The sequence below is a fragment of the Myiozetetes cayanensis genome, unplaced genomic scaffold (genome assembly GCF_022539395.1).
Source record: "Myiozetetes cayanensis isolate MyiCay16 unplaced genomic scaffold, myiCay2020 scf24, whole genome shotgun sequence".
NCBI lineage: Eukaryota > Metazoa > Chordata > Aves > Passeriformes > Tyrannidae > Myiozetetes > Myiozetetes cayanensis.
This window is the reverse complement of record NW_026087456.1, coordinates 6053530-6068704: the sequence shown is the minus strand read 5'-3', so window position 1 is coordinate 6068704 and position 15175 is coordinate 6053530. Positions and strand designations below refer to the sequence as shown.

Sequence of the window (15175 nt, the reverse complement as noted above, 5' to 3'; positions counted from 1 at the left end):
CTGGAATCGTTTTTTCTGTTTGTCTTGGAACATTCTGGCATAAAATACACAGAGTATGGTTCATATACCCAGGGAGTCTTGAGAAAAAACCTTATATTTTGGCTCCAGAACACAGACCCTTCCCTACTGAACTGAGGGAAGCCACACAGCTGATGGAGACCTGACAAAGGCTTATTTGGAACTTATTTGTACACTGTCTATGAGCCTGCCCTGGCAAAGCAGAGCTAGCAAAGAGTTTTTGGTGAAAGATGATAAAACTGGTCAGTGAAAAATATACTTGTGCAAAATTGAAATTTCCAAGATTTCACTTTTGTCAAATTGATTTCAGTTTTCTTTGGTGGCTGTTCTTTGGGGTCAGACTAAGCTGAATTTGAAAAAAGTCTGTTTGTTGATCAGAAGGGAAATTTCCTTCTGAGTCGGTTCAGTCTTGTCTCCATCTCTAGCTGGGAATTCAGTTCCCTGCTGTTCTCCCTTTTGCCAGATTTCCCGTGGGCACACAGTGAATGCTGCTTTCTTGTATTGTAGTTTTTAATTGAAATATTGGTAATATTGGGACAGTACAACCATTGGCACCCTGCAGTACTAAGAACTTGAGAGAACCTCAGTTACTATATGCTGTAACTGCATCAGTGATGCAAATCCAGACCTCTTAGCCTGGGATATGATGCATAAAAACTTAAAGTCTTCTGTACCTATGAATTTTGGGGGGAGTGGTGTGGTGAACTTTCAATAACGAACAATACATCTTATGTATTCTTTCCCCAAGTAAAGCTGACAGTCTTGACTCTAAATATGAAGAAAAGGAGAAAGTTGTATGAGGTGGTACTCCCCACAGTAGCAAGCTGTGTGATTACAGGAGTTTTATTAGCAATTTTAATAGCCACAAATGGCTCTTTTATATTTTTATTGAGAACTCTTTTTATAATGGGAAACAAAACAAAACCAACCAAAAAAAAAAATTCTAGAAAGTATTCAGTTAACAGAGTAGCAGAGCAAAAGCTCATCGATCTGCAGGAAGGGGAATTTTAAACTGTGACTTAAAGGCATCACATTTGAGTTGGTTTTGCACACTTCATACTTCATCCAGACCAGACAGGCTGTACCAGGCCACCACCTTCTCCTGGGTCCCTGCAAGATTTGCAGTGCATGAGTTGTACTTTTTCCCTTCCCTAGAGGAAAGAAGACTGACAGCAGAGAGCATTTGTATTGTGGGCTTCACCTAATGGGCGATTTTTCAGTGTGGGCTTTCAGTTTACTCTGTGATTGCTGATCCCTTTGGAAAGGTAACATTTTGTTAAACTCATGTTTTATATGGAAATAATCAGTTATGTGTGGCGATTAACTGAGTGTCCTGCTTTCATAGTTATATATGATGACTATAATTTTTAATGCACAAACTTTACATATGTTATAAAGGTACAAGGCAGTCTGTCTTCTCTACTTCCAAGGACTAGGAAAATGTCTGGCATACTTTTTGTGACTGTTCTTTAGCTTTTCAAACCAAGAAATGCTCGAGGAATGTACGCTTTCTAAGTTTTATGTGCTTACAAAATTGGTAACAAGCCATCCGGCATCTTCATTTACGTGGCTGCTGCTTAACTGACAGTCCTGTGATGATTAATCTTTTGTGATTTGGAAACAGCACTTGGGAATATCAAATGTAAGAGTATTCCCCAGAGCCTAGTGCAGACTTCATCATCCCTGCAAACACTGCAATGTGTTGCTTTCGGTTAGTGAATAGATTTGAGTCAGACTTTATAAAAGGTTATGTGTAATGATAAACTTGTTTTGACTTGTCACAGGCATCTATTAATAAGGTAATTTCTCTAAGATGTCATGATTGTATTGAAATATTATTGCAGCCTTTTGTCCTGTGTTTGTAGCTCTCAGCTACTTTGCATCTCCATTCATGTGATGGTGGAAAGACTTTGGAATCGCTTCTATTTTTTTAAGAATGCAAAAGCAGCACGTACTGTTTTCAGCCATGTATGGTACAGAAAGTGATTTCTCTTGGAAGGGAAATATTCTGGAACAAGATGTTCTGAACATTCTTTGAAAGTGATACAGAAACAAAACACTCTGAGTCAGTCAGAATAGTAAAATCTTTCCTTTTATTCTTCATTCTATAAGCAGAATTGATGAGCAATAACTGGAAAAATTACTTTTGGTTTTTGGTGACTTACCCACTCAGGAGTGATTTTTTTGTGCCGAAAATGTGTTACAATAACTTTATGGAGCTGCTTATGATTCAGAGTTTGTCTTTTGCTATGTATCAACCTAACCAGAGATCATTCATCCCCACATAAAAGTAAAACACTGTGAATAAATTGCTCAGCTTGAAATTAAACGTTCTATCCGGACATACATGTGAACAGATTTTCAGGTGTGGTCTGACAGATTTACATGGAAGAAAACCCAGACCAACTCATCAGAATTAGCATGTCCTGTTTTTAGTTCTTCAGTGGAACCCGTTTTCCTGGCCCTTTAGCACTGGGCTGACTTTATGTGAGAAGGGTGAATTGCTATCATTACCCACTCATGCAGATATTTTTATTTCCCCTCTTAAAGCAGCGTTTCAATCTCCATTAGCAAGGGAACAGTGAAGGAAGGGAGACTGTCAGATCCCCAGGGACCTTGGTGAATGTTTTAGCACAGGAAGCAAGATGCAAGTTAACTCCTGCATCAGATAGTTTTACCTCCTGCTGGGTCAAATTTGAATGTCAAACACATTAGCTGTGATGTAAAACACGAGGCGCTGAGCGAAGTGAGGGCCTGTGGTATGGGATGACATCCTGGTGCTCCTGACAGCTTCAGTTCTCCTTATCGAGGGGTGCAGAAAAGCCTATCCTCAAATATGCTATTTGCATAAGAATGACAGGATGTGATAGGACAAATGAAGATGAATGGGATGCTGTGCTGTCAGCGTCACCCATTGTCTGGAGATTGATGATGGTCTGGATTTTGTCTGCATTCATGGGCTCCAGTGTAGTTTACACCAGAAACTATCCTGGTACCTTGAATACTGAAGAATTGAATCTTTTGAGTGCTTTGTTAGCATGGAAGGGCTTGGCTCCCCATTTCCAAGCATCTATAAAACCATGTATTTTGCATATTGTGCCAGTGCAGAGGATTTTTTTTTTCTGTCTCCTTTTATGTGTTTATTTTGCTTTTTAAAAACTTCCTCTTAAAAGTCTTCCTCTTCACCTCCTCTTCTATCACCTGCAAGTTTTGCTGCTCTGTTGACTTCATTCTATTAACAGTTGGGTTTGAATCCAGCTTATTTAGTTTAAGAGCCATGTGGATAACACTGAGTTTTCTGTTCTGGTTACGTGAACAAAATAAAACAGAACTGCAGCTGATATTCCTCCTAGCAACTGCCAAGCATGAGGAAAGGGAATAAAACTCCCTTCCCCCATGGTTCAGTTGGATTTGGAGGAGTCTTTTGGGCAGAGAAGTCAAGCAGAGGTTTATCAAATTGATCTGCCCCTCAAAATGTTGATTACTCTGTAATTATGGGACAGCCTTAATTTGAAGTGGCTTGTTTGGATGAAAATAAGAAATGCACGATAGAACCATTTGGCAGAATCAGTAAAGAAATTATAATTTCTTGCCTGCAGCAAAAGTAAATAATCTTTCCTTTTTAAAAACATCAAAGTTCAGTCTTTCTGAAGGCTTATGGAAGAAATTCAAATATTTAAGTTTGTAGTTTTGCAAGTTAAAAGGAATAGGAAAGAATCCTGCACATTTATTCATTATTGTCTGGAAATGTATATGTGCTGTTTTTATAGCAGGTAAGGCTACCAGCATGTTAGCAGTCAGATGCAGGGGCACAAACCTCACTAACACACAATACAGATTTTCCTACTTAGGTATTTGCCTATTTGGGATTTGCATTTTGGTCAGGTACATCTTAGAAATGGTTCTTCCTATGCCACAGCTTTCACTTGGTAGGATTTCCATTTTCCCAAATGCGGTGTGGTACTGGGAAGTTGGAAGCCACGTAATCCATCAGTCATGTGTCTTGCAGAGTCCCAGGCAGGAAAAGGGAATAAGTCTCTGGCTGTCCTTTCTCAGCATTGCATCTCTGCAGATTTCATCCAGATTTGGAGGACAGGGGACCCAAAACTGGGTGCTTTTAAGGACGAAATGGTGCAGGGACACTTCACTGCCTTGCAAGAATAGAACAGGTGGGAAAGTATTTCAGAGAAGGAATAAAAGTAAGGGAATGCAATCGCCACGTCTCTCCACACTGCTGAACCAGTAATTAGTATCTTTTTACTTTAAATGCTGAAATGCCTCTCTGCTTGTCAAAGGACACTCCTCATATTCTTGTAAAGCCCTGGGATTAAAAACGGAGAGCAAAATTTTGTGCATCTCCTTTTCAGTCAGCCAGCACCTAGAGTACTTACATCATCTTGCCCAGGTGCAAGTGTGGTTCTTTGAAATAACAGAAGATGTGGGATTTCTTTTGAAGACAAGATTGTTCTGGAGCATATAATAAATTTTCAGAAAATGAAGCTTTAGGGAAAAATGATATCAAACTACATGCCATTGAAAAGAGGATCTGATATTCTAAAATAGTTTCACAGTTTTGGCACCATCACGTTTTCCGTCAATTGGTTTTCTCTGGACATGTTTTTTTCCTCCTAATTTTCTTAAACCTGCAACTCTGACTGGGGCAAAGAGGTTGTTTCTCAGAGGTTTAACTTTGCCTTTATTAACGTCAGATCTTTACACTTTAGGGTGATTATGAGCTTAATAATTTATTTTTTAAAAAAGAAGACTGAAAGAGCGAATGAAACTGTATTAAAGTTGTCACACCTTCTTTTCACCTGCCAAACAGAAATGGCAGAATAGATACAGTTGATGAGCAGTGCTGTTTGCTGACCAAGACTCACAAATTGATGATTTGAGGCTGGATTGCACAGTGAATCCATAGTCCCCAAAGAACCTGACCACTTTTAGTACACAGAGGTAGTTTTGGAGTTCATGTGCATATATATGAAGTTTCTCTTTAAGTCAAGAACCAGGTTTTAAGATTCACCTGAATCTCCCTCTCTCCCTCCCCCCCCGCCGCCACCTCCTTCCTCACAGACAAAACCTGTGTTTTCTCATGAGTACAGCAAATAAAATATTTCCAGGTGTGCAAAAGTGATTTTTGTTTCCAACTATTCGATTGTCAGAGTGTGGAGGGCTGAGTAGTAAATCAGCCTTAAGGCTGCTACGCTTTTAAAAAAACAAAATCTTAGTGGTGACAGCTGAAGAGCACAGTGACTTTTTCACTCAAGATTTATTACTTGCCTGAAAAGAAGGATTGGAGGCAAAACTTGCTGGGCTGCATACTTTCTCCTTTAGCAGATACACTGTAGGGCCGGGGTAAGTTGGCTTTATTTTGTCTGTGAAAACATACATCCAAATAATGTATGTAAAAATATAATAGTTTTACTTCAAATAGAACAGAAGAGTCAATATACTTGCTCTTATTCTTTAGAGTGGGAAGCATTCCTTACATGGACTTCGTTGTGTATTTTAGCATCACTTGCATTTCATAAACTTCTCTGAAGCACGTGCCAGAAAAATTACTTGAAGGTATTAAAGTGTATTTATTTCATTTGGAAAAGCACAAGGATGGGAAGGTAAAGGCCAGAGTTTGTTCTTATTCATACCCAGGCTCAGAAAGTCCAGATGAAGAACACAGTGTGTTAGCAAGCCCTCCAAATTAACAGTGAAGTGGCAAGTTGGAATGGCTGTCAGATTCGTGTGTGCTCGGTAAACACCATCCCTCCAATCAGCCTGTAACTGTGATACCAGCTGGGGGTTTGGGTTTGTGGTTATTGTTTGGTTTTGCTGCCTTTGTGTTTTGTTTTTTTACAGTGGCATGGAAATGACACTGTATTTCTAAGATAACATGGGGACATACAGGGTTAAAATCAATCATGCCTCTAAAAGTGAGGTGGTCATGAGCAGACTGGGTGTAAATTCCAAACTGTTTGGTTAGATCAACTCTAGCGCTGGTTTAGTGACAAAGCAAACTATTTTATCTAGAGAAGTAACACTGATTTTATTAACGAGTTTCATGTACCTGTACAGCAGCTTTTACCTGCTAAAGCTTGTGTGTGAGCTTATAAAGGTTTGGCTTTTCACTTCCAACTTTGAATTACTTGAAAACAGCCTGTGTGGTGATAAACTCTTCCTTCCAGATCCTTTCAGTTCACTCTTTTCTCACTCAGTTCCCACTTTGTCAGTGTTTGGGCCGTGCAGGGGAGGACACACAGCCGAGTATCTCCCCAGAGATGTGTGTCTTGTCTGGGTCCCCATGGGAGCATCCTCAGGAGCTGTCGGGGCTGCTGTGGCTTGAAACAGGGGACAACGGGGCTTTGTGGCAGAGAAGCAAAGCACAGCAGGGCATATCCCACACTCAGCATGTTGGATACCATGAGTCCTATTATATTTAACAAGCTTCATTAGGGCAGTGATAACAGTTCAGGAAGAGGCATTCCAAACAGTCTTGGTTTTTAAATATTTATGGGAGTGATGCTGAGAAGGATGTGAGTGTAGCACTGGGAGCTGCAGAAGCTCGTCGAGGAAGGGCCGCAATTATGGGACTTGGGCTGTAGCCACGGACACATTTAGGGCTTGCTTTGCACTTGGTCTTCTGCCCAGCTTTCCTCTTTGTGGATGCAAAATGCACAGCGTGTGTGTAGGTTTTTTTTGTGTACACTGTATTAAAATAGCATTATAGAGGGTGTTGTGTTTGTCGAGCACCCGTGAGTTAAGAACTGCCACGGGTAAGATTGTGTGTACAGTCTTAATTCGTTTGCCTTTGTGCATGTGCATCATAATGCAGTCTTTATTTACATTAATTAAAGAGGCATGCATTGTGCATGATTAATTAAATTGCATTCATTTAGAAAATTATTTTTACAAGTCATTATGATCGCCTCTTCTTTAATTACCTTAATGCTCACACTTCCCTACTTTCGAGGGCTTTGATTTACGCTGTTTAAAATCAGATGAACAATCACTTGTTTCTGGGAGGAGTAATCACATTACATCATTTGGTATCCTGCTGAGTTTTCTGGTTATCTGGTTACTGACCTGGTTATCAGCAGTACAGGACCCTCTAGGTTGGCCACAGGAAACCTGTTTGCTTGAAATAGGTGTTAAATTAACAACTTTGTGGGTTTTTTGAGGGTTCTAGTGTGCAAGAAAGGGACTTCTACCTGTTGTCCAGGATATTTTCTGACAACAAAAGAGTGTTTTGCCCCAGTGTCCAGACTCTTGGTTTTCAGTGTGTCCACTCTTTGTATTAGTCTTTTCTTTCTTGTAGACTCGGTTCTGATGTTGTCTTTCTCTTCCTTCTGCTTGATTCAAATGACTCCAACAGGGGGAGAGGTCTCTTACCTGCTGTCATTTTGGAAGCCTGGATCCAGCATGACCTGCAGACTCTTTGAACCTTGGTAGGATCAATGTTTGAGTGGGAAAAACTTGGAAAATATACCTGTGGAATGCCAGGAAACCTCACAAAACTTTTTCAATTTGAAGTGTTTTAAGTCCTCCTAACGTAGTCAGATCTCAAGACCTCTCTCCGAAGGTTAGGATGACATAGTTTTATTTTTATTAGCCTTTAAAAACTGTAAATAAAGCAGCATTTTTCCTAGTCTCCTTCTCATGCAACAGCTGAAATGTTTTGACTGGAGCATTACAAAACAAATCAGTGGAGGCAGTCAGCCAGCTTGGAAAGGACAAGAAGGTCAAAGCTCGGAATAGCATAAGCTACTAAATGGATTATTTTATAATATAAAATGTTGAGTGACTTCTATATTAACTGCTGATAGTTATCTCTCCTCTAATAGGATGGAAGCTGTTCCAGTAAAAAGGGAAGTCGTGGTGAAATAGGAGACCCGGCATTGTACATGTCGCTGGTTTAGTGTCGGTCAGAACGAGGAGCAGCTTGGGAGGATGAGGTGGCCAATCTGCAGTTTCATTGTCTGGTTGTGCACTTTAAAGTGGTGACCTTTTCACTTTCAGATTTAGGTTTGGGAAACCTCTGAACCTCAGAGCCTTCTAATGAACGAGTTGGAATATGATCAAGCTCTTTACATTAGTGAGGGACTCTAAAGAGCTGCTGGATTTAGGGATTAGCTGAGATATGCACTTGTTTCTCAGTAAAGATATTAATAATCTTTTACTTAAGATTCCTTATGGGTATTAGATGCCATCATTAGTCCTTTCAGCTGGTTAGGACCATTTCTTTGTTTGTGAAATTTCTGTGGGGAGAAGGAAAAACAGGACATCATAGGCAGGATTGCCAAGAGTTGATTTATTAACTTTTTTATTTTGTTGAAGGAGATCCAGCTTTAGATTCTATTTGCTCCATCAGTGATTAAAGCTGGATGTCTTGTACACATGAATTACATACTCCTAGGGATAAGTAAAAATACCATTCATGTTCAGTACCTATAACACTGAAAGAAAACAGGTTTGTTCAGGAAAACCAGGTTCTTTCTATAAGAGCTCAGTTATTTTAAAAAAAAAAAATCTTCTCATCAAGCTAAATGCAGAACTACAATAATGTAGCATAAGAGAAAAGGGAACAATCTGGAGGTCACTTATTAATAATAAATCATTTTCATAAGCTGTGTGGAAGGATTGGTGTGCATAGATGTAAAGGGCAAAGCTAGAACTCTCTCCATATCCACATAAGATGGTAACCTCTCCTGTGAACACTGGACACTTGTTGGATGACTGTTTAGGTCACTGGATGCCTCAGGGTTGCATATGCCAAAGTAATAACAGAATTTTTGGGGGTTGTTTAAAGCTCTGTATGATTTGATGTGTAGACAACTGTAAGAGTTTGCTCAGAATCACAACAGCGTGCTAGATTTTTAGGGTATCCTAGAAATCTGTGCAGTCAACAAGCTATTTGAAGCTGATTGAGAGTGAAGGGTCTGAAAGTTAAATGAGTATTTTGACTGAGTGGTGCCAGGCAATGGAGGACCCAGCAGTTCTGGAAATCTGAAGTGGCTACTTCTTTTGGGGGTTACATCTGTTACATGTTCTTACTTTGTTGAAGAATTTCATTAAAAAGGTGTATTTATTTCTTTTGTTTTAAATGCAGGTGTATTCCCTGCATGGCAAATCGAGCTTTGTGCTGCAGAGAAGCATATACCTGATATATGTGCTCTGAATGCACTTTATAACAATATTCTGATTGCTGTCTACAGCATCTTCTAGAATTACTGTTCCTAGTCAGGTGCTGGAAAAGATAATTTTGGGAACTGCCCTTTTTGGTTAGTGGTCATGTGGTATTCTTCTATGCTGAATAAAGGGACAGTCAACTGTTCCTAAACAGAAACTAATGTTTTATGCCTGTGATCATCCTTGCTGCCCTCCTCTGAACCTTTTCCAGATCTATTGCATCATTTCTGAGAAAAAGGGACCAGGACTTGTGGGTGCAACATGGGTTTGTATGGGTTTGCATGATGATGTTTTCTGGTTTGACCTTTACTCTTTTATTAGCAATTCCGAATTTTTAACACTTGAATTGCTTTTCTGGCCGCTGCCAAGAACTGAGCTGGAGTTTTCATCACTGTCTATTAAAACTAGAAGTGGTAATGATTCATCTCACAGCACATCCGTTTATATACAAAGAGAAGATTGAATTTCCCATGTTTGCTGCTTTGCGTTTACTTACATTGAACATTATCCAATTTCTAAGTCTCCCGAGAGTCTTGGACGGTTCTTTACCCTCAGTCTTCATCCCTGTTGCTTTGAATAACTACATCATTAGAAATTATGGCTCCTATATGACATCACTTCTTTGGTATTAAACCTCATAAAGGAGATGTAAATATTATACAGGAAAAATGGATGTGATGAAGGGGGATCTGTATTGTGTCGCAACAGAGAGGTAACAGGAAAGGCCTCTTCCCTGCCAGTACATGCTGTTATCTACAGACAGATCCTGACAAGCACACTTGGACTCTTACTGAAAACAGAGGAATGAGAGGTGAAGCATCACACCGTATCACGAGCTTGAGAGAGTTTGTATTCCTTTGCACTGTGTTTTATGTTGGTTCTGGAAAGGAGAGGGAGAAGAACAGCGAGGTGCCGCTGTTTTTATGTCTTGTCAGAAATGACCGTGATGGGTGAGCCGCAGGTCTTGGTGCTGATTAATTTCCGTAGATTTGTGTTGATTAATTTCTGTAGGAATTAAGTCCCGTGACTAAGATTAGTTGGCAGCAGGGCACACAGGAAAGTGCCGAGTGCCAGCCCGGTCTGGGGGAAAACACACGCCTGACAGCGAGCGGCACAGAAAATGGAGGGATCCCAGAGCCGGACCTCGCAGATGGAGAGAGTGTGCTCCGGCCTGCGAATAGCTCAGCCCTGTGGCAGAAGTTGTTTTCCTTAGCAGTGAATGTTTTCTGCAGAAGTCACGGAGCGAGGAGAGGCGGCGTTAGCCGGTTTGCGAGGCAAGCCTTATTCCATTACTTAACAGGGAGGCACGTGAGCTATGTAAGCAAGAACACACGCCAGGGTGTGTGTGCTCATCAGTCAGCATGTGAGGTGTGTGTAATTGGCAAACGCACACCTTGGAACATGTTCCTGCACCTATAAAACGGCCATTTATTTTAGTTTTATTAAGGAATGTAAATACTCTGTGCCAGCTTACAAAATTCTCCTTTTTTTTTATATATATAAAATTGAAACACTGTTCTTTCATGCATTTAACGCTGAAGTGTGTTAAAGTCTTTAAATACCTGTTTTAGTGCTTAAGTACTGGTTTGATGTGATACCTGAGCTTCTCTGTTGTCTTTATGCACTAATGATGCTGTTTGAGTGGGTGTGAGGAAATGTAACTGACTTCATCCTAGATTTCCCCGTTGATTCCTATTCCTTGTGCTCCTCTCAGCTTCCCCAGCTGTACTTAGAAACAATGAATTTCCCAGGGGAGCTGGAGTGCAAGCCTTATTCTTCACCCAGAAACACTGGCTACAGAGGATATTGCTCTTCAATAATGGTTTGATTCTGTGCACCAACATGGGGATGTTTTATGATACTCTTCCAACTGTCTGCCTGCTCTCCTGAAAATGTGTTGCCAAGGGATGGAAGAGCGCAAAGAATCAGTGTGGTGTGGGAATAGGCTGTGCTCCTCACTGCAGTTAGGGCTATACCAACTTATACTACCTACAGAAGACTGACACGTTCTCACTGATCCATCAATATCTCCCTTGTGCATCGTGCACAAGAGTGATGGGAACGAAGTGAAGTAGCTGTAATTGCTGTAGGCGCTGTAATTGAGGAATTAGGTGCAGTTCTGTCACTGCTTCTTGAGAAAATTGCTGATTAGCATTCACAGAGGACAAAATTCTTCCCTCTTCTATGACTGTGCAACCCTACTGGGTCTGAAGAGATTTCAGAGTTACGACTGAAAGGGAGGTCTTGTTTTTTCCTCTTTTTGGGGTTATTTTTGTTTTCAGCTTAATTTTATTTCTAGTGGGCAGAGCAAGGAGAGCAAAGAATCTGCCACTGAACGTCCCAGATCACGTCCAGGATTTGTACAAGATTGTTTTGTAGAGAACAGGACTCTGTCCTGTCTTTGTTTTCCATGTGAAAATAGAGTATGTTTCACACAAGATGCCACATCACAAATAAAGAAACTCTTTAAGCAGACACATTTCCACAACAAAGGCATATTTTGATGTGATCTGCCAGCAAGGCTGTGACAGAACACAAATAATGGGAACTCTTGGAAAAGGAGAAATATTAATTGGAACCATTAACCTTCTGAGACACTGAATATGTTTTGAAATAAATGCTTTTAATTAGTACTGTTCTAAGAGAAGAAAAGTTGTGGTTTGATTCAAAATCACCAGAATTTGTGTACCTGGCGTGCCACCTGAAGTTTTGGGCTCGTAGAAAAATCCAAACTCATTATTCAAATGGCAGTCTGGTTTGTTTTGGTTTTTTGTTTTTCTTCTGTGGTAAGATTTCCACGGCTTTACGTTTTATTCATGTGGGTCTTGTTTTCATAAAAATACTGATACAGAAGATCTTAACCTGGAACTCTTTCAGTCCACGCTCAAGCTTTTACAACTGTTTTCTTTTCCCATAAGCCGAAGATTGCGTTTGTTTCCACCACTGGAATCATTTATGTATAAACTTTACTTAAAGCTGAGCATGTATTTGAATGTTTGTAGAACTGGAATTTTAGGAATTAGAAAAAGGTGACTAAATTCAGTATCTGGTTAGGCAGAAATGTACCATGAATGCAAACTGGGCTGAAATGAATCGTTGTTTTGGCGACTCTAAACCCTTAGGGTTTTGTCTGCTTATATATATACACACAACATATTCATCCAATATATTTAGGTAATAATTATTTTAATATAATCACTTGTTTTTTCTACTTTTCTCATGTAATAATGGCGTAAAAGAGCTACAGGTTTGCTGAAGGGAAAGACTGAGAAAAAAACCTGTGGGATAAAAGAGCTTTCCCACCTCACCAGGGATGAGGGAAAGAGTGAGAAGAAGCCAGGTACTTTCTCAGCCAGGTGTTCCTAGTGCCCTGAGATGATTACTTTCTGCACAAGTGTCATCTTTTTTAAGACACTTGACATGAGGCAAAGCTGTTTTTGTCAGGGCAACTATTCTTGTATGGGACATGAGAGTAAATCTCTTGTTACTTCACTTTCAGCTCTGACCTGTAGTGATGTGTGTCTAAATCAGTGCCTTGCACCGATAAAAACATTCTTGGGTAGAGAAAACCTGCTTAAATTCCTGTCCTCCTTCAGAATGTGATCTGTTCCAAAGATTACACCTGGCAGGTGTAACTGTACTCCATCATTTCAGCATCACCAGCCCATTCAGCTCTTCTTAAGTGGATGCTACCTTGGAGGAAAGAAACAGAAAAATGTGAGGGTCCTGAAGGTGAATTTGGTTTCTTTTCTCTGTATGTGTTTCTTTGGGATAAAATGACCCAAACACTAATACATAATATCAAATGTTGTTGTGGCAAACGGGTTGTTGTGGTGTTCTCCCTTGTGGAGGAGTATAAGGGTAGTCTATTACTATTCTATATTTTCCTTGGGTTTTTAATACTTGCTTTGGCTGTGTTTCCCTTTCCTTTAAGGAGCAGCTGTTATACCTGATTCTCTGCTTTTTACTATCACAATGGTCCTGTGATAGTTCATGTTTTTGTTTCAATAGCCATCTTATTTATGCACATGAAATGATTACATTTTCTGTGATTGCTTATGTGAAAATTAGCTAAAGAGTGCTAAATATCTGGATGCTCAGTCTCATTTAATTTCTTCAAACATAAATGCCTGTAGTCTCTAATTCTCTAATTTCTTTGTTACCAAGAACTGCAAGAAGAAGCACTGCACATTTTGAAAGTTTTGGGCACATGTTTTTAAATGACTTTTCAGTTCCCAAAACATGGGATCAGCAGATGGCAGTCAAACCAAAGTTCCATCTGTTGCTTGCACGGAGGTTTCCAAATTCCGTGCCCGTAGGAGAAAGTGGAAAGAGAGACTGTGTGACAGAGTTGTGTCAGAAGAGATGTTCTTACACATTTGTGGGTAGATACAGCTTTGTCAGACCTTAGAAAAGAGGAGCTTTGGTTTCTGTCTGCCTGGGATTTGCACATGGTGTTTGCTTCAGGTCTTTGGACTTGGGAAGCTCTTGGATTTTTTTTTTTTTTTTATTTCATCGGTTTTTAAAGGAGCAAACTGGTGCTTAGGTTTTCTCACTCATGTTCTAGAAACCTGTCTACTTAAAAATGTTTTCTTAGTCAAGATGTATGAGGAAAGAGCTTTGATTTTATACCTGGACTGTCTGTTTCACTGTGGAGTAATGTTTGTTTTGGTTTTTTACCAGTTGATTTTTTTAAAAATAAAAAAATATTTATCTGATTCAAGGTGGTTAATGCTTACAAAGAAAAGAATATTTTTTAATTTTTTACTTCTAGCTTCCTTTTTTTTTTTTTTGTAGAATATTAGGTAAGTTGCTGAAGACTATTCAGTATTATATGATCTTTTTATTTACATCCTCTTCTAAAGAGTTGTGACACTTGTACAGCTGTATTTAAATAGTTGATGGAGCAGTTTCCAAAGCTGCACCTTCCATATGACACAGTTGTTCCAAGGCTTAGTTGATGAAAGCATGAGAACTGAAAGGAGTTGCAGAGTTCAAAGTATCATTATGCTTTTATTGTACTATTATTTTATTATATTTTCATGTTTTTTCACTTTACGATGTGTCATTGAATTTCAATCTTTGCTTTTTCTCACGTCTGTTGCAAATTTTGTCCTCTGTTGTGTTCTCTCTGCTATTAGGGCGGGAAAAAAAAACCCCTAAACCAAAACAAGCCAGTGAAACAAAAAACCTTGTGGGAAAAACACTCAAAGGGTTTATCATGAGTCAGTATTTTCAGTTCACACTTCACATCTCCCTTTCCCCTAAAGGGATTAACACTGCCTATTAATTGAAGAGCACAGTTTATACTAAGCATTATTTAACATACACTGGTGGAATTACTGTACTTCCTGTTTTGTATTCACAATAATAGGTTTCTGAAGAGTTGCCTTTGTATAAATACCTCGCTGACATTTCAGGCAAGTATATTCATGTCTTGGAGTAAGCACGAAAGAGTAATGTGCTGGAACACTGCTAAAGAAGGAAATCTCTTTGTGTTTCATAAATGATACCCCTAAAGCCTTTTAAAAAATCCATGTTTTTAAGTGACAGCTATGCATTGGGTTTGTTGCTTGATGTTATCCTGGTTTGAGTTGCCTCTTGGAAGCCATAAAGGGAAAATTGTAGCATCGGCAGGGAATTTTCTCCACGCCTGGAGTGCTTTTTGCCAGTAAAGCCTGAGCCACTGTCATATGGCAAAGCAGATCTGCAGAACGTGTCAGTGTTTGTTTACTGACCATCTGGTTAGTTCTGAAAATTATTCTGAAATTTGTTTTGGGTCTCTAGAGAAGGAGAAAAAGATTGGAGATAGTGGTAATAGGGACTTGTTTTACATGAACATTAAAATTAACAGAAAATATTTAACCTTTGTTAAGGGGTTGAAAGATCTCTGGTAATGTTTATATCTGTTATATATTTGTTTAGGATGCACAAAATTTACACTGGGATGTATCACTGGTTCTGATATCTTTAC

The 15175-nt window shown here is 39.5% G+C and overlaps 1 protein-coding gene across 3 annotated transcripts in view; it reads left to right on the top strand.

Moving 5' to 3' along the window:
- SPATA5 (spermatogenesis associated 5) overlaps nucleotides 1-15175 on the top strand; it is a 413699-nt gene that overhangs the window by 51110 nt on the left and 347414 nt on the right. The gene's annotated exons all lie outside the window — the stretch shown is intronic.